Source organism: Capsicum annuum, chromosome 1 (genome assembly GCF_002878395.1).
Source record: "Capsicum annuum cultivar UCD-10X-F1 chromosome 1, UCD10Xv1.1, whole genome shotgun sequence".
Classification (NCBI taxonomy): Eukaryota; Viridiplantae; Streptophyta; class Magnoliopsida; order Solanales; family Solanaceae; genus Capsicum; species Capsicum annuum.
In genome coordinates this window covers 205,432,705-205,451,593 of record NC_061111.1, presented here as the reverse complement: position 1 = coordinate 205,451,593, position 18,889 = coordinate 205,432,705, and the positions used below count along the sequence as shown (strand labels likewise).

The 18,889-nt window shown below is 36.8% G+C and overlaps 1 long non-coding RNA gene across 5 annotated transcripts in view; it reads left to right on the top strand.

Moving 5' to 3' along the window:
* Positions 1 to 392: 392 nt before the first annotated feature.
* LOC107856998 overlaps positions 393 to 18,889 on the top strand; it is a 40,938-nt gene continuing 22,441 nt past the window's right edge. For 3 of the 5 annotated variants that reach the window (XR_007053224.1, XR_007053226.1, XR_007053216.1), the window contains exons 1-3: positions 393 to 557; positions 625 to 882; positions 1,639 to 1,793. This is a non-coding gene — a long non-coding RNA (uncharacterized LOC107856998). The remainder of the gene's footprint in view (positions 558 to 624; positions 883 to 1,638; positions 1,794 to 18,889) is intronic. The other 2 variants (XR_007053227.1, XR_007053215.1) reach the window with 2 other exon arrangements.

The following is an 18,889-nucleotide window of genomic DNA, read 5'->3' as shown; positions in this document are numbered from 1 at the left end:
TCTTGCCAAGATATTTGGAATTTCATATTTTACATTTGATTTTTCAACCATTGCCACTAAAAAATTTTAGGTTACTCCTAAATATTTGTTTTCTATACAACGAAAATCTTCTGCTAGATTATGAGTGAAAAAACTTAAATAGTCATTCAAGAATAGCAAATTATCTACTAAAATCACTTATGGTTGGTTATATTAAAAAAGTTAAATCAATTTATTCACGAACTTTTTAAAAAAATTAAATTGTGGACTTGTGTTCCTTTTTTTATTGGTAATCAAAAATCAGGCTCATAACAAGCCCGAAAATAAAAATGAAAACAAAATATTTACAACCCCAAAAGGCCCAAAAGTGACCAAGTCTAGGTATATAAAAACATGACCCAAAAATGTAGGGTTTCCTAATCATACTTCCAGCTGCTCTCTTTTCTAATATCCTCGCTTTCCCCAGTTGAGGATGTCTCTGTTGTTCCTCTCAAATTATGGTCTCTGCCTCTTTTTATATGGATTGTGAACATTCTTCCACTTCTTAGATGCATATTCCTCTTGCTCAACTTGCTGAAGTAAGAGTTCCATTTTTTTTTCTCCCTACTTATCTAACCTCTGACATCTCTTTATCTTCCATTTCAGGTATGTAATTAGATGGAGATTAAGAGTTTGTGTGAAACTCGAAAAAGGGTTTGAACCCTACAGTCCAGCTACGTAGTTCTTTGCAAGTACCCCTTGTTTGACATTTTTTCACTTCATCTCCTCCTCCCTTCTAAGAAAAGTCTTTTTTGCAGCTGAAGAAGAAGTAGAGAAGACTGTGCTGCTTTTACTCATCAAGTCACTATACCGACAAAAAAATTAAAAGAACAATATCATAAACCTCTACTCATGTTTAACTAGGTATACTAACTTTCCTTGTAATTTATGATATCACACTTATATTTTAAATTTTAATTCATTTTGTATAATTCAGTTAACTAATTGATTATTCCTGATAAAAAAAACTAAAATTTTAGTTATTCATATCTTGTAATATATCTTTTGTTTAATAAATTAAGCATGCTATTTTTTTCTTAATTTTTTTAACCAACATAGCAATTCATTGGCAGCTTAGAAGGATAATATATTCGTAAATGAGGCAGAACAACAATATCAAAAAGGCATTGTCTTCTTGTTCCTCTACCCAAATTTTATAGCAAAGTAACGCTAGTGTTAATTATGTCTTGAAATTTTAATTTTTATTTTAAGAAAATCCATTTTACTGACTATTAGAGAAAGGAACAGATTTTATTCTTGTCAGATTGAATTTCTTTTGTCTTATCAGTTTGAGACCATTTGGATCTGGCATTATATATTTGTTGGGGATTCATAAGTATTGTATACTTATATTTTATGGCAAAAATCTTTTGCTGCTTCTCATGCTTATAGGATTAGGCTCAACCAAACCTCATTAGATCGCTATTTTAGTTTTCTCTCTACTTTCTTTGTGTGTGATTGTGTGCTAGTTAACAAACAATATTTCTACAATAATTAACATCAAAGCAAGGCTAGGTTTTTATGCATAATCATTGGTTAATATCTCTTCATCATCTTAAACAAAATATGATGAGGTTGAGTATGTGGAAGATTAGGATGAGATCATCTTTGGTATTACAGGTGAATGGGGAGGTTTTTACTCAAAAGACGAAAGATTTAGAGAAGGTGAAGTTGAAGGAATGCTTGAATGTGATATCCATGATAATTACAAATTGTGAGGTTTAGGCCTTGGGCTAAAATTCTATTTTCCCTATGACTAATATCTTCTTTCAAAGGTAAAACTATCCTAAAATCTCATAATTTCATGATAATATAATTTAGAATTTTAATTTTTTAGAGTCCCACCAACAAGGTGAGGAGTTAAGGCTCCAAACCACTAGGTTTGACACTTTCTTTATGAATTGTTCGTAGATTGATTGCATATGTGCATTCTCTTGTGAAAAAATGATAATTGATTTTTCTTTAAATTTGAATTTGATTCTTTTCTAGGATGATTCAGTTGGAGATGGTGCGTTTGTGCAGTTTTTAGTGGAATTAAGTAATTTAGATTCTTTCACCATTACTCAAGTTCCATTACAAGTCTTAAGTCATAATATGTTATCTTACTGATGTGATATTTTTACCCCCACCAATGTCCAGTAATTTAACTTGAAAAGACAAATTAACTACTACGTGTATTCATGAAATATTTGAGTTGAGGTTGAACTATTTTTAAAAGATAAATTTTTGGGATTTTATTGATTACTTACCCCCATCAACCCTCAAGCTGGCAGTGTTGATCTCTCAACCTATGCTGGCTACATAGTTCTGGAACGCAAGGATTGCTTCTAAGAATCACACCTTCATCTGAAGCGGGTGAGTTCCCACTCTTGGGTTCGCTCGGTGCTAACTCTTACTCCCATATGAAGAGACTGAACATGACTTAACTAACTATACATGAAGTGGGTTTACTGAATTTCCATTGACTGACAGAATAATACTGATAACTGACTGAGATCATAAGGTTTCTGAGGTTTCCTGAGTCACATGACTGACTGAATTCTGTGGAACGTGGATTGACTGAAGATATCATGACAACATAACATAGATCTAGGTACACAGCTATAGTTTCGGGTACGAATACCCCCAGGACTCGATAGAAGAAAACTGACACACATGACATGACTTGATCACAAGATTTGAGTCCACAATTCATAATATCATAAGTAAGGGATATTGTACTTCATGAGTCTATTCAATATCTCAAACATGGTAGGGAAAGCATGGATATATTTCATGTACATGTTCTATAATTCCATTATCACACATGCTTAACACCACAACAATAGCAATACATAAATAGCATAGAATTCATATTGAGTGTATAGCTAATATGGACTTATCATTTAGGTATCATAAAATCATGTAAATATGGACTTCTAGCATCCTAGGTATTTTAACAAACACCTTACATGCACACCTTGGGAATAGGTTTTCTCAACAAATGTTAATCATCTTGAACCACCCAATTTCATGGGTTTTAACCACAAACATGCATACTTCATGGAAATCATCTTAAAATAATATTCTGAAGTTTAAAAAATGGTCATTGACATGAAAAACATCATATATCAACAAGAAAATCGAATTTTCTCATTTAAAATCATGGTTCTTGAACTCTATGAATGAAAGAGGTCCATAGATGAACACTACGCATACCTGACTCAAGGTTCTTGATGTTTTTTGAACTGGAAGGATTTGAAATCCTTTGATTCTTGAAGAATATTGAGTCTTGGTTTTGAAGATTTAATTTATGGAGAAACCCTAGTTGTTGTTTGTGAAATAAAAGTGAGCAAAATGGCTGAATTCAGACTTATCTGGGTATATATAGGCTGGTGATAAGTGACCAAAATGCCCTTATTAAAACGACCTGGAAATAAGTTGAACATGGTGTGTGATGGTCCGACTGGTATTTTTTCAGACTCCTGGTGGACCGTTATTCAGCCCGTCAGACGTGGACCAGAAATAGGCTTCACTGGATAAGGGTTGACGGCCTGGCTAACGGTACGTCACAACTTTGATGGTCGGTCAACTCGTCTGTTAGTCCTTATCAAGAACATAGCTTAACTGGCATGGTTTTGATGGTCCAAGTGGTGGTCCGTCACTAAGTTGACGGTCCATCAACTTTGTTGTCGCACCTGGGTGATTCTGACCGTTCTGAGTAAAATGTCCATAACTCCTTCATCTGAAGTCAGATTTAGACAAAATTGATATCGTTGTTAGGACAACTGAATTTCCCACGTGATAAAATGTGAAAATCTCAAAAATACTGCATTTATAAAAACAGATTTGCATTTCAAAGTAAGTTCTAGTAATCTTGAGATGATTTCTAGCTAGGAAAAAGACCCGGGTATTACAATATCTCCCCCTTGAGAAAATTCATCCTCGAATGAAACTAACTGGGAGCAGAAACAATGATCTGAGTATGAATAGCTGGAACATGATCTTGCGACTGACAAACTATACATAGCATACTGATCATGTATATCTGATGCATGGATAACTGATTCATGAATACGTAACTGAGCAACCTGATAAACTGAGTTTCTCAAGGTGAGAATATATAGCTGATGCATGATTAAATATTGTAGAAAGATGAATGCATGTCTGAGTATGCAATGGAAATAGATACCAAGTTTACATTGAATGCTGAACTTGAAACTGAATAAGCTTAAGAAGAACTTTTACCTTGAGCTTGATTTGAATTGGCAGAGAAAAGGTGAGGGAACTTGGTATGCATATCTGCTTCAGTTTCCCAAGTAGCTCCCTCATGAGACTGATTTTGCCAAAGAACTTTGACTAGAGGGACTTCTTTATTCCTCAATCGACGAGTCTGATAGTCTAAGATTTTAACTTGAGTCTTTTCATAAGAGAGGCTGTTCTGAATGTCAATGCTTTGAATAGGGACTACAATTGTTGGGTGACCTATGCACTTCTTGAGCAAAGAGACATGGAAGACTAGATAGACTGAGGCTAGATCTGAAGGAAATTTGAGCTCATAAGCTACCTTGCTGAAGTGATTAAGAATCCTGAAGGGATTGACATAGCGAGGACTGAGTTTCCCTTTCTTGCCAAACCTCTTCACTTCCTTCATGGAAGAGATCTTAATATCGACATAGTTGTTGACCTGGAACTCGAGATCCTTTCTACGAATATCTGCATAAGACTTCTGTCGGCTCTGAGCAGCCCAGAGTCTCTCTCGGATCAACTGAATTTTCTCGAAGGCGTTGAATACCAAGTCGGACCTATGACTGAGGCCTCATTAACTTCAAACCAACCAATTAGAGATCTACACCTCCTACCATAGAGAGCTTCGAATGGAGACATCTGAATACTGGAATGATAGCTATTGTTGTATGCAAATTCAACCAAAGGCAAGTGGTCATCCCAACTTCCTTTGAAATCATCTGCAGACGCCCTTAGCATATCTTCGAGAGTCTAAATGGTCCTTTCTGCTTGACCATCTGTCTGAGGATGAAATGCTGTAATGAGATGGATTTGGGTACCAAGACCTTTTTAGAATGCTTTCCAGAAGTGAGAGGTGAACTAGGTACCTCTATCTGAGATAATAGATAAGGGAACACCATGTAATCTGAACAACTCCTTGATGTAGAGTTTGGCATAATCCTCGACTGAGTAAGAAGTACGAATTGGAAAGAAATGAGCTAATTTGGTCATTCTGTCTACGATGACCCAAACTGAATCATGGTGACTACGAGTACGAGCCAAACCCATCACGAAGTCCATGTTCACTTCCTCCCACTTCTAAGTAGGAATGATAAACTCCTGCATAGAACCACTTGGTTTTTAATGCTATATCTTAACCTGCTGACATGTAGAGCACTTATCCACAAACTCTGCAATATCTCTCTTCATCTCACTCCACCAATAAATCTCCTGCAAGTCGCGGTAAATCTTAGTGGCCCCTGGATGAATAAAGTATCACGCATCATGCGCTTTTGCAAGAATTCATTGCCTCAAGTTATCTACACCTGGAATGCATAAACAACCCTGACAATGAAGAAAACCATCTCCCCCTTGGGAGAAAACCTCAACCTTCTAATTCTGAACTGACTCTTTTAGCTTGACAAGGCTAGAATCCCTGTCTTGCTTTCTTTTACCTTGGAAACTATATATGACTCTAAACTATTCTAAACATATACACCACCCTATGAAGAGTCGACTAAGCGAACGCCTAGTCTGGAAAGCTGATGGATTTACTGAAATATTTTCTTCTTGCTATTCTCAACGTGAGAAATACTACCCATGGAGAGTCTACTGAGACCATCAGCCACAACATTGGCCTTGCCTGGATGGTAAAGGACACTCATGTCATAATCCTTCAAGATCTCTAACCACCTTCTCTAAAAAAGATTGAAATCTTTCTGAGAAAAGACATACTGGAGACTCTTATGATCTGTGAAAACGTCTATATGAACTCCGTAAAGATAATGCCTCCAAATCTTTAAGGCAAAGACTACAGCTGCTAACTCAAGATCATGAGTAGCATAATTCTTCTCATGTGGCTTTAACTATCTAGAGGCATAGGCTATGACCTTACCATGCTACATGAGGACACAACCTAAACCTACTCTGGATGCATCACAATATACCATAAAACCGTCTGAACCATCTGGAAGGGTTAGAACTGTAGCTGAGGTGAGTCTAGTCTTCAATTCCTGAAAACTCTTATCGCATGAATCTTACCACTAAAACTTGACATTCTTCTGAGTTAATCTGGACATAGGAGATGCAATAGAATAAAATTCCTCGACAAACCATCTGTAATAGCAGCCAAACCCAAGAAACTCCTGATATCTGATAGAGAGACAGGGCGAGGCCAATTCCTTACTACTTTGATTTTTTGAGAATCCACTCTAATGCCATCACTAGAGACAATGTCGCCAAGGAATGCGACTCATCTTAGCCAAAATTCACACTTGCTGAACTTGGCAAATAGTTGATGCTCTGTGAGATTCTGAAGAACAATTCTGAGATGGTCTGAATGATCACCCTCTATACGAGAGTAGACCAGAATATCATCTATGAAGACTACGATGAATATGTCCAAGTACTGCTTAAACACCCGGTTTATCAAGTCCATGAAAGCTACAGGTGCATTGGTAAAACCAAAGTAAATGACTAGAAATTTAAAGAGACCATACCGAGTACGGAAAGCTATCTTCGAAATGTCACATTCTCTAACTCTGATAATAGCCTGATCTAAGGTCTATCTTGGAGAAGTAACTAGCGCCTTGAAGTTGTTTGAACAAATCATCTATTCTGGGAAGTGGATACCTGTGCTTGATCATAACTTTATTGAGCTGACGGTAATCGATACACATTCTGAGAGAACCGTCTTTCTTGCGCACGAATAAGACTGGTGCATCCCATGGGGATACACTTGGCCCAATGAATCCCTTATCTGAGAGATCCTTCAACTGATCTTTTAGTTTCTTAAGCTTTGCTGGTGCCATTTTGTATAGCAGAATAGAGATAGGCTGAGTATCTGGGAGAAGGTTTATGCCGAAATCTATTTCCCTTTCGGGAGGAATGCCTGAAGATCTTTAGAAAAGACATCAGAATATTTATTAACCATTGGGACTGATTTGAGAGTGGGAGATTCAAAGCTGGAATCCGTAATATGAATGAGATGATAAACACATCCCTTAGATATCATTGTCCTTGCCCGAAGGTATGAAATAAGCTGATCCCTAAAAGATGAAGTACTACCCTACCACTCTAAGACAGGTTCATTCAAAAACTGGAACTGAACTATTCTATTTCTATAGTCGACTGTGTCATAGCAGGAACGAATTTAATCCATGCCGAGAATGGCATTGAAATCAGTCATCTCTAATTCAACTAAGTCTGCTGAGGTAACTTTTGGCAATATCATAACCGGGCAGTTCCTGTATACTCGCCGGGCTATGATGGTTTTACCCACTGGGGTAGAGACTAAAAAAGGCTCTGCTAGAATTTCAAGACTGATTTTGAAATCTCCTGCTATAAAGGAGTAACAAAAGACAAGGATGCAGAAAATATGTAACGTACCAGTAACGACATTAGGAGAATTTTCCTGATCCTGTCGGGTCTGAAAAATATATAGTCTATTTGGGCGTTGCCAACTATAAGCACTGGAAATGACACCCTGCTAATTCAGGCGACTGGACTGAGCTGGGGAATAGAGATATTTCTGCTGACCTTATCGAGGAAAATCCTTGATCCTGTGGCCTAGCTTGCCACATCCGAAACAAATGTCACTACCAACTCTGTGAATACCCTTGTGGTTCTTACTACAAGTCTGATATAAGGGATTAGTTCGGGCACTGCTAACACTTCCCTGAGACTTAGAGCATAGGGCTCTATCTTGGTTACCCTCTCTGAACTTATGAACTGAAGCACTGGCTTTAGAATGAGATGGAGTTGATGACTTGGGACGAAACTATGAATGGTTTCCTCCCTCAGATTTGGGTAGAGCAAAACTAAAACTGCCTGATCTTGCTCTCTTAATTTGCCTCTCTCTAGTCTTAACCTTCTGCTCCTCTATTTGCTGAGCATAGGTCATGAGTCGGGATAAGGTCATATCACTGTTCAACATCGCAGACCTACACTCATTTACCATACTGTCGTTCACCCCTGACATGAACTTGCTCATCTTAGCCCTATTGTCTGCAACCACATGAGGGGCATATCTGGCTAGCTGAGTAAATCTGAGAGAATACTCCCTAACCGTCATGTTTACCTACCTGAGGTTTATGAATTCAAGAAATTTGGCTTCCCTCAGCTCTTAGGGAAAGAATCTGTCTAAGAAAGCCATGACAAATTCCTCCTACTCAATAGGACCTGCACTATCTATCCTCTTAGATTTCCACTGTTTGTACCAAGTGTGAGCCACATCTGGCAACTGATATGCGGCTAACTTAGCACTCTAAAGAGAAGTAACACCCATGATGTCAATGACCTTCTGGACTTGGTCAATGAACTCCTGAGGGTCTTCATCAGACTTAGACCCGAAGAAAGATGGAGGGTTCATCCGTGTGAAGTACCAAATCCTAGATGCTGCAGAATTTGCCACTAGATTGGACGGAATAGTTGGTGGCCGTTCATTGTGGGCAGCCACAAACTGAGAAAGTGTGGTGAATGCAGCCCTAAACTCTGCGTAGGAAACATATTCTCCCAAAGGATGTTCAGGATGAGGAGCTGGCTGGTTTCTTCTCTTTAGAGGCATATTCTGAAATAAGAGAAGGATGGATTAGACTGCGAGTTTAACTTGAGATATGCTCACTAGCACGACATGAGTACTGAAAGAAGGAAAACTATTCCTAAAACATATTATAGCCTCCTACACATAAATGTGGCACACAACACACCCATGTATAAGACTCTACTAGATGCGGCTTTCAGACTTAGTAGGACTCTATTGAACCTTAGGCTCTCATACCAAGTTTGTAACGCCCCAATTTTCTAAATCAGAATGCTACACAGTGCTTTTGACCCCGAAGGACCACGAGCTAACCCATGACTGATATCTGTACCTGTACACTGCATAATAAACTTGTAAAATATAGAAAACATAAACAATAGGCCATAAAGTTCAACTGAATAAAGAAACTGTAAAAACATGACATCCATGTGGGTAGTAAATACCTAAAACAACTGAATCTGAACTGAATCTAAATACTAAATCTAAAAATATCTAAGTACAGTTTGAATAAAGAGTTGAAGGAACATGTCTCCAACTAACTCCGTAAACTGAAAACTAAATGAATTAATAAATGAATAAATCAAGTAATATCGTCCTCGAATGAAGAGGACTCACTGCAACTCTGTGTGCTGAATGCGTCTGCTACTATGGTGTAATATGAAAAAAAAGCACCATAGCACAAATACGTTAGTACAACTAGAGTACTGAGTATACAAGTGAGGTAGGCTAACGCGAAGGGTTTACATGCATAAATAATGCTAACTGACTGACTGATATGAACGTAAGAGTGCAAACATACATACATAGTAACTGAGATCATGAGTACATGATAGCTAAATCTATACGCTAATACATGGCTGAAAATATAGTTCTGATAGCATGAGGGACTGTATCTGATAGTCTTGAATCTGGTGGAACTTTCTGAGTTTCATACTATAACTAAGATTTGACTGTATCTAACAGTCCTGGTATATGGATATCTGAAGAACTGTCTAAGTTCTTTTACTGAGACTTTCTAAAACTGTGGGAGGTAGTTGTTTAATCGACATGCCCCATGTATGCTAAATTAGCTGAACTGGGGCCCAATCGCTGCCCTGATTGGAAGGTGTCAATACCGTGCCATGGGTAAAGTCATATTGTGAGTGAACCTTAAATCTAGCAGTGTCCCTAAAAGAGAACGGCAGATGCCCACCCCATCAACCCTCAACCTGGAAGTGTTAATGTTTTAACCTATGCTGGCTACATAGTTCTGGAACGCAAGGATTGCTTCTAAGAATCACACCTTCATCTGAAGCAGGTGAGTTCCTACCCTTGGGTTCGCTCGGTGCTAACTCCTACTCCCATCTAAAAAGACCGAACATGACTTAACTGACTATACATGAATTGGGTTTACTGAATTTTCGTTGACTGACGGAATAATACTGATAACTGACTAAGATCATGAGGTTTCTGAGGTTTCCTGAGTCACATGAATGACTGAATTCTATGGAATGTGGCTTGACTGAAGATATCATGACAACATGACATGGCTCTAGGCACACAACTATAGTTTTGGGTACGAGTACCCTCAGGACTCGATAGAAGGAAACTGACACACATGACATGACTTGATCACAAGATTTGCGTCCACAATTCATAATATCATAAGTAAGGGATAGTGTACTTCATGAGTCTATTCAACATCTCAAACATGGTAGGGAAAGCATGGATACATTCCGTGTACATGTTCTATAATTCCATTATCACACAAGTTTCACACCACAACAATAGCAACACATAAATAGCATGGAATTTATATTGAGTGTACAGCTAATATGGACTTGTCATTTAGGTATCATAAAATCATGTAAATATGGACTTCTACCATCCTAGGCATTTTAACAAACACCTTGCATGCACACCTTGGGCATAGGTTTTCTAAACAAATGTTAATCATCTTGAACAACCCAATTTCATGGGTTTTAACCACAAACATGCATAGTTCAGCGAAATCATCTTAAAATAATATTCTGAAGTTTAAACAATGGTCGTTGACATGAACAACATCACATAGCAATAGGGAAATCAAAGTTTCTCATTTAAGATCATGGTTCTTGAACTCTATGAACGAAAAGGGTCCATAGATGAACACTACGCATACTTGACTCAAGGTTCGTGATGTTTTTTTGAACTGGAAGGATTTGAAATCCTTTGATTCTTAAAGAAGATTGAGTCTCGGTCCTGAAGATTTAATTTAGGGAGAAACCCTAGTTGTTGTTTGTGAAATAAAAGTGAGCAAAATGGCTGAATTCGGACTTATCTGGGTATATATAGGCGGGTGATAAGTGACCAAAATACCCCTATTAAAAAGACATGGAAATAAGCTGAATGTGGCATATGACAGTCCGACTGACGGTTTGTCAGACTCCTGGTGGACCGTCACTAAGCCCGTCAGATGTGGACCAGAAATAGGCTTCACTGGATAAGGGTTGACGACCTGGCTGATGGTACGTCACAACTTTGATGGTCCATCAACTCGTCCATCAGTCCCTATCCATAACATGGCTTAACTAGCATGGCTTTGATGGTCCAAGTGGTGGTCCGTCAACTTTGCTGTCGCACCTGGACGATTCTGACCGTTTCGAGTAAAACGTCCATAACTCCTTCGTCTGATGTCGGATTTGGAAGAAATTGGTATCGTTGGAAAGACAACTCAATTTTCCACGTGATAGAAAGTGAAAAAGTCAAAAATACTGTATGTGAAAATACAGATTTGCATTTCAAAGTAAGTCCTAGCATTCTTGAGATGATTTCTATCTAGGAAAAAGACACGGGTATTACACTTATCAACCAAGTAGTCAACCTTAACTAGAATGTGATCAACTCTAGATACAAAGTTATGACTATAGGTGATATGCTATCACCTAAGTGATGACTTATCAACCAATTCGTCATCCATAGAAAGAATATGACCAGCCTTAGCTACAAAGTGATGAATTGAGGTGATAACCCGTCAACTAAGTGACAACTTATCACCCAATTCATCACCCTTAAATAGAAGGGGTCCAAATCAAACTATGGGTTGACGACTTACATTGATAACGTATCAACTAGTTGATAATTTATCAACTAAAGAAATTCAACAATTTTCCCCACCTCAACCCCCCCCCCCCCCCCCCCTCCATGACTAAAATCACCTCATAAGTGTATTTAGTCATTATCAATCAGTTTTTAAAAGCAATTAACCCTCTTTACTGCAAAGAATAATAATAGGGTTTCCTCTCAAGATTATCTCCAAAGAACAAAATTCAAACCCTTCTTCAAGAAAACCAAGAAGTTGTGTTTCCCAATCCAAGAACGTTCAAGAAAAGTTAATTTTCTTTCAATATTAAAGCTTTTAAGGTATTCTTGATGTTCATAATTCGGTCCTTTTCTCCCATGGAGTACAACAATCCATTTTCAAGATTTGAAATAGTGAATTTACATGTTTGCAATAAACTATCTCCGCGAATCCTTATGAATCTCGATTTTACATGGTATTTATAAGTGATTGTTGTTGAAGCTAAACCAAACATGTTGGAATGATGAAATTTTATGTTATATCCCAAATTTATGGTTTAGTATTGTAGCCATCTGAATAATTATATGTTTTAAACTATTCCCATGCTTTAAATTCATGACCCACATGTATTTTATGAAATGTATAAGTGATAAATACTCGAAAACATAGTTGGTTACTTAGTCTTAGTAGTTTTAGAATGGTTACAGATATGTAAAGAACATTAACAATTAGTCAGCTATCATATTCAGTTAAACTTAGAACAGTTAAGAAGTCAATGTCTTTCATTTGGGAGTAAAACTTAGCACCGAGTGACGTATGGATAAATTCTCCCCCATCAGTAGGCATGAGGCACTTTTCTCCCCCATTAATAGGCATGAGGCACTTGTCTCCCCCATCAGTAGGCATGAGATATTATTAACAGTCCCAAGGTTCCAGACCTATGACACCACCATAGACTTTGAGGGGTCCCCCATCAGTTAGGCAAGACACCCTCATCTTTGGGATATTAGATTAGTAGATCCACATGGAAAATATTATTAGCCATGGTACTGTACAAATAACCTTCTATCTGGGGTTTCAAGTTTGACCCTGATAGTAAATTGGGGTATGTTGGTTATAGGTAGCTCCTACAGTCTCATTCTAGTCAAGGTTCGAAAGTCAATTTAGGTTTTCTTCACCATGGCATATAGTTATCATTTATTCATTTATAAGACAAGTATTTATGTTCACAAACTACTTCAGTATCATGTTATATGCTTGGTCATGCATTTTCAGATCTCATAGCTTCCATGCATACTATGCATTAATTATTTCATATTATTCATTCAGTCAGTTATTATTCATGCACATAAGCCGATGCATATTATCCTAACCCTATCTAGCATACCATTAAATTCAAAAAACTAACCATATACTCGTTTCTTGAGCTATGATTGTCACGACCCAAGCCAAGGCCCTAGCCGTGATGGGCATCCCAAACCATCAAGGCTCCTGAGACCCCTGTAATTCCCCAACCTACTAGTGATATTATCTGCTTTGGTCCCTGGCCCATATAGCTTTAAAAGAGTTAACTAGGGAGTAAGGTTTGCTTACTTATATACCCAACATCCCTCTTGTGTTTTGCAAATATGGGACTCTTTTCTAAGTTAGGGCGTTACATACACCCCCTTATGGACTCAGCGTCCTCGCTGAGGTTTGCCCCACTGAATGGGATTTGCCTATACTTAGGACTGAGGTTTGCCCTACCTTACTGGGATTTACCTACACTTAATTTAAACTCTGGTCCACATCGATAGGCATGATAAATGAGAGGATCTGATACTATTCTGTCATGACCCGAGTCGAGGCCCCAATTGCGAAGGACATCCTAAACCATCAAGGCCCGAGAGACCCCTGTAACTCCCCAAACCACTAGTGATATTGTCCACTTTGGGCCCACGCCCGCACAACTTTGAAATGCGTTACTAGGGAGTAAGGCTTGCTTACTTATATCCCATGCATCCCTCCTGTGTTTTGTCGATGTGGGACTCCTTCCTAAGTTGGGGTGTTACAATGATATATCATTTCATAGGTTTGGACTCTCAGGTTCCCAACTGCACTTAGACACTTCAGCGCATCGCAAGCAACAATAGTGGTGTGTCATCATATTTCGAGGATCGATTATGTTTATTTCACTATTTTCAGTTTAGTAGTCGCTTGCAGTTAACTGGGGCCTATCCTATCAACTCTTATTCAGTTAGTTTTAGAGGCTTTTTGATTCTTTAGATAGTCAGTTAGTTTGTCATTACCTTTGTTAGTTTTCTGGCTATTATTTTTCGACAAATACTTCAAGTCTTATGAGTCAGAAATGTTTTAGTATTATAAACCTTATGGAATATTCAGTTATTCTGCACATGTGTTATGTTATAATTATTCAATGCTTAGAGTAGGTACCAGCTCATGGGTTAGCTTGCGATTTTTTTGGATCGAAAGCACCGTGTGGCGTCCAGGGTGTACTTCTGGGGCGTTACATAAAAGAAACAAAACATAGTAATTCTATTATGCAAACTTAACAATTTACTTATGGGTCACATGCCCATAAGAAAACCCAAATCCATTTACAACAAGTCTATGAAGTCTCCACCGAATGAAAAATAATAATCTGTCTAAAACCTAAAAAAGGCCCCCAGTCGGACGATATACCAAAATCAAAAGACACCAACACATGTGAAAAGATGACTTCCAAAGTAAGGTGGGATCACCACTTTGAATGTCAAATAAAAATCTACTGCTTAGCGGGACCAGGGGACTGGGACTCAGAACCTGAAATATAGGGGGTCAATGCTCGAAAGTACTGGTAAATAGAACAATCAAAAAATAACACATACTTTATATAAAATAAGTGAGTTCATTTTTTAATGAATTTATCCGAATATATCAAGAAATACATGGGCATAATCAATAAGCTTCAACACATTTCTATAAATCATGACACAACCCTTTGTCTTACTTCTGAGCTAGGTGGAACACCATATATTTTAGAAAAGTAACCCATAGGATATATGGGATCCTTCCTTTACTCGGCGGCCAAGCCCCTAACCCTTGTTTTCCACAATGGTTGGAGTTTTTGATTCTGATATGCCAATGGGGCACAGGCCAACGTACACTCCCTATCTTGGGAGATAAGAAAACTCGTATCAACAAAACACGATTTTGGGCAATAAGTTACCGAAACTCGTGCCTTCCACGAGTAGCCACCTAACTCTTTTAGAGCCTAAATTTTACCTTTTTATAACATGTATCTCACTGAAATCATGATCTAAAGTTTGAAAAGTATGTAGTCTATTCTATTTTGAGTGTGTCATGGAATTCATCTATTTTTATATGGTCATACCAAGACTTTCAAGCTATATATAAGGCATATTATATCATGTCTTAGTCATTTTAATCAAAACATGTAATTTTACCACCAAAACATTTAATAATGCAAGAGAGTTTTTGTTACAAAACATATGAAACTCACGCAAAATACTATTCTTTCAAATATTTTGACAAAGTGTGGTCATCTCATTCAACAATCACATGCAAGTCCTTTATTAGGAAACATGAGCATTTATAAAACAAGGAATAAACCCTCTCAATTCGTTCATATGACTATAACAATCCATAAACATTGGCAAAACATTCAAACTAAAATTTTAACCATCAGTGTAAACAATCCATAACATTGTTTAAACAATGGATTTCATAGAGGGAATTACATATATCTTGATCTTATATAACTTCTCAAATTGGTAACACATGTACACAGAAAAACAAACCACGTTTCGATAAACAACCTCATAGTTTATATAAGTTTTCTTCATAAAATGGGTTTACAATACTTTCTCTTTATTTAACTAAAAACTCACCTCATGTACAAAACCATATAAATTAAAAGAATGTTTGAACTATAAATTTATGACTATGCAGTTTAGGATAGCCCCTCATACCTTTTTGATGAACAAGAATTTGAAATAGCTTGAAATCTAATCTTGGGACTATGAGCCTTGGAGGAAACTCTAATCTTTCTTTCTCTTAAAAGTGGTGAGGATATTGCATGTTTAAAACTGATTAGCGATATGTGACAATGCTTATTGGTTGATTTAAGTCATGGTGGGTAGGGTTTGAGGTTATGAAAAGAAAAAAATACCCTTAAGGAACTGAATAAAATTATTGGAATTTCTTTAGTTGACGACTTGGTTGATGGCTTGTAACCTTGTTGACAACTTTTTAAGCTAATTGTCAACTCCTCTCCATGTTCTGGTTATGGTTAACGACTTGACCCATAGCTTTTCAACTAGTTGATAAATTTTAAACCTAGTCGTCAACTCCTTCATTGATGCTGGTGCTTCTAGTCAAGGCTGAAGAGGTTGATATCTTGTTACTTAGTTAACGGATTATCACCTCTAGTCGTCAAATTTAAGAGAGATGTACATGATGTGGTAAAATGGGCATAACTTTCCACTCTTATTCGGATTAAGGTCAAACCTGATGCATTTGAAGGACGACTTAAATATCTTTAATTTGATATATAGTAGGACACCTGAATCAATAAATTCTAGGAGATACACTCATCTAAAGTTGAACCTAGTTGGTGCATCCATCAAAACTCTATCATAAAAAAGTCCTCACCTGTCTTTGAGTTAGTACATTCTTATGACCTCCATTCATATACAAAGATATTTCCACACCATAGAATTGATAATCACACATATATATACATTGAATAATTGGGTTCATATCTTTATACATACGAACAATGGCTAATTTTCTAGCTTAAAAACTTGGGGTGTTACATCATGGCTCTATCTCGACTCGAGTTTAACTGGTAATCGAGTCATATAAGCTAATGACCGGTGGTTAAAATTTAATGAAGGATAGAGAAAGTCTTAAAGTTATCTATAATTTTCTCTATGAGTGATATCAACCTGCAACTACAAACTCAAGAAAATATACAAGTGAATCGATTAAATAATACAACATATGTAACAACCTGCATTTTTTGGACTAGAACTGAAACCATCATTCCTATGTGTATAGACACCAAAGGAAATGAATCCTATGTAAATATAAGTATTTTTACCAACTATATAGTATGGAAATCTATTTTGACGTGAATTGAGGTCATAAAGGCTTCCTAACTGAAGGATGAGTGAAAGACTCTTTCGTCGATAGAGTTTTAGTGTATGTTTAAACTTAGATCAAGTTCCAACGACCACTACTCCTATAATAAAATGATTTACATAGCCTAATAAATACCAAATAAATTATTTTTGAGTCATCTATCCAACGCAATTGGTTTCACCATAATATGACATCAGAGTAGAATGTTATGTTCATATTACATCGGAGTGTCTGTCTATCAAAAGGTGATGACTAAGTTGATGAGTTGTAAAGTAAGTGACGGCTAAGTTGATGAGTCATCAACCTTAGTAATTAAACTTAACTATAAGAGATAAAAATTTATCTAGAGTTGACGACCAGGGTGACAGGACGTCACCAAGTTGACGGCTTGTCAACCTAGTCGTCAGTTGAGTAAGCACTAGCATTTTGGTTGGTTTCTTTAGGGGTGTTTTGGTCTTTCCCTAACCCCAGAATTGTCCCCTAAGACTTAAACCAACCAATAAGCGTCATGATCCATCTCTAATTAGTTTTAAAACTCTCAAAACCCTCTCCACTCTCAAGAATAATAAAAATTAGGATTTCTTACGAGGATCATACTTCAAAGATTACATTTCAAGATGTTTTGAATTCTTATTCATATGAAGGTATATGGGACAATCCTAAACTCCGTGGGTATAAATTTATCATTTAAAAGAGCCTTTAAGGTATATAATTACATAAGATGGGTTTTGATATTATTTAAGAGCATGCATTGTAAACCTCATTTTACGATGAAATCTTGTCTTTACTATGAGGTTGTTTCCCTAAAATTGAATTATTTTCATGTGTACATGTATTATTAGTTTTAGAATTTATATGAGAGAATGGTTTGCGTAATTCCATCTCTTGTTATGAAACACATTATCTTAACAAAGTGGTGGATTGTTTTACATGAATGGCTAAAAAATGAGTTTAATGATTTTTCTAACGTTCATGGGTTGTTATTCTTTCATGAATAAATGAGAGGGGTTTTTCCTTGATTAACAAATGCTCACATTTCATAATAAATAATTTGCATGTGATTAATGAAAAAAGAAGCCACCACGTATTAAAGTCTTTTTAAGAGAGTGTGTTTTCATAAGTTTCATATGCTTTTGATAATAAGAAATCTCGTGTGATTTGATAAATATTTTTGTGTTCATTTTCATGTTTTGAATGAGAAGGGCAATGGATTTGATATGACATGATTGACTTGTCAGTATGGGTATGACGATACCTTGTGATGATATGCCCTTAATAGAATAAGCACTGAATTTTTTATGAATGAAGCATGATTTTTAAAGGACATAAATTGGGATTAAAGAGAGATACATGGTTACCCAAAGAAGGCATTTGAGTGAAAGTGCTCATTTCTTGAAACCGAGTTTTGCAGATTCATGAGACATGATTAGCAATGGCCAATGTATACTTTCCCCTGAGGCACTAGTATACTAGAATAGTATTTTGGACCCCAATCCTTGCAGAAAAAATGGATTTGGGGGCTTGTCCAATGAGTTAATTATGGACCCATATAGACCGTGGGTACAAGAAATGTAGGGTGTACCATCAAGTTCAAAAGTAAATTAAAGAAAAGAGTCATGATTACAAGAAAATTTTTTGAAGCTCATCAAATTATGCCCATGTGTTTTCATTTACCTTATGCTAAATTGGTTTATGAAATTCTCTCACTTATTTTGTATAAAAATGTATATTTTTTATGATTGTTCTACATACTAGTACTTTCGAGTATTGACCCCCTATATTTAGGTTCTAAGGCCCAGTTTCATAGTCTCACAAACCAGTAGATTATTTCTAGACTCTCAGAGATTAGGGAGTGTAATACCCCTTATTTCTCAAGCTTAATTTAACTCTAAGTGCATGAGTATTCCTACTAAAAAATTTTAAAATACTCAAAATTTTTC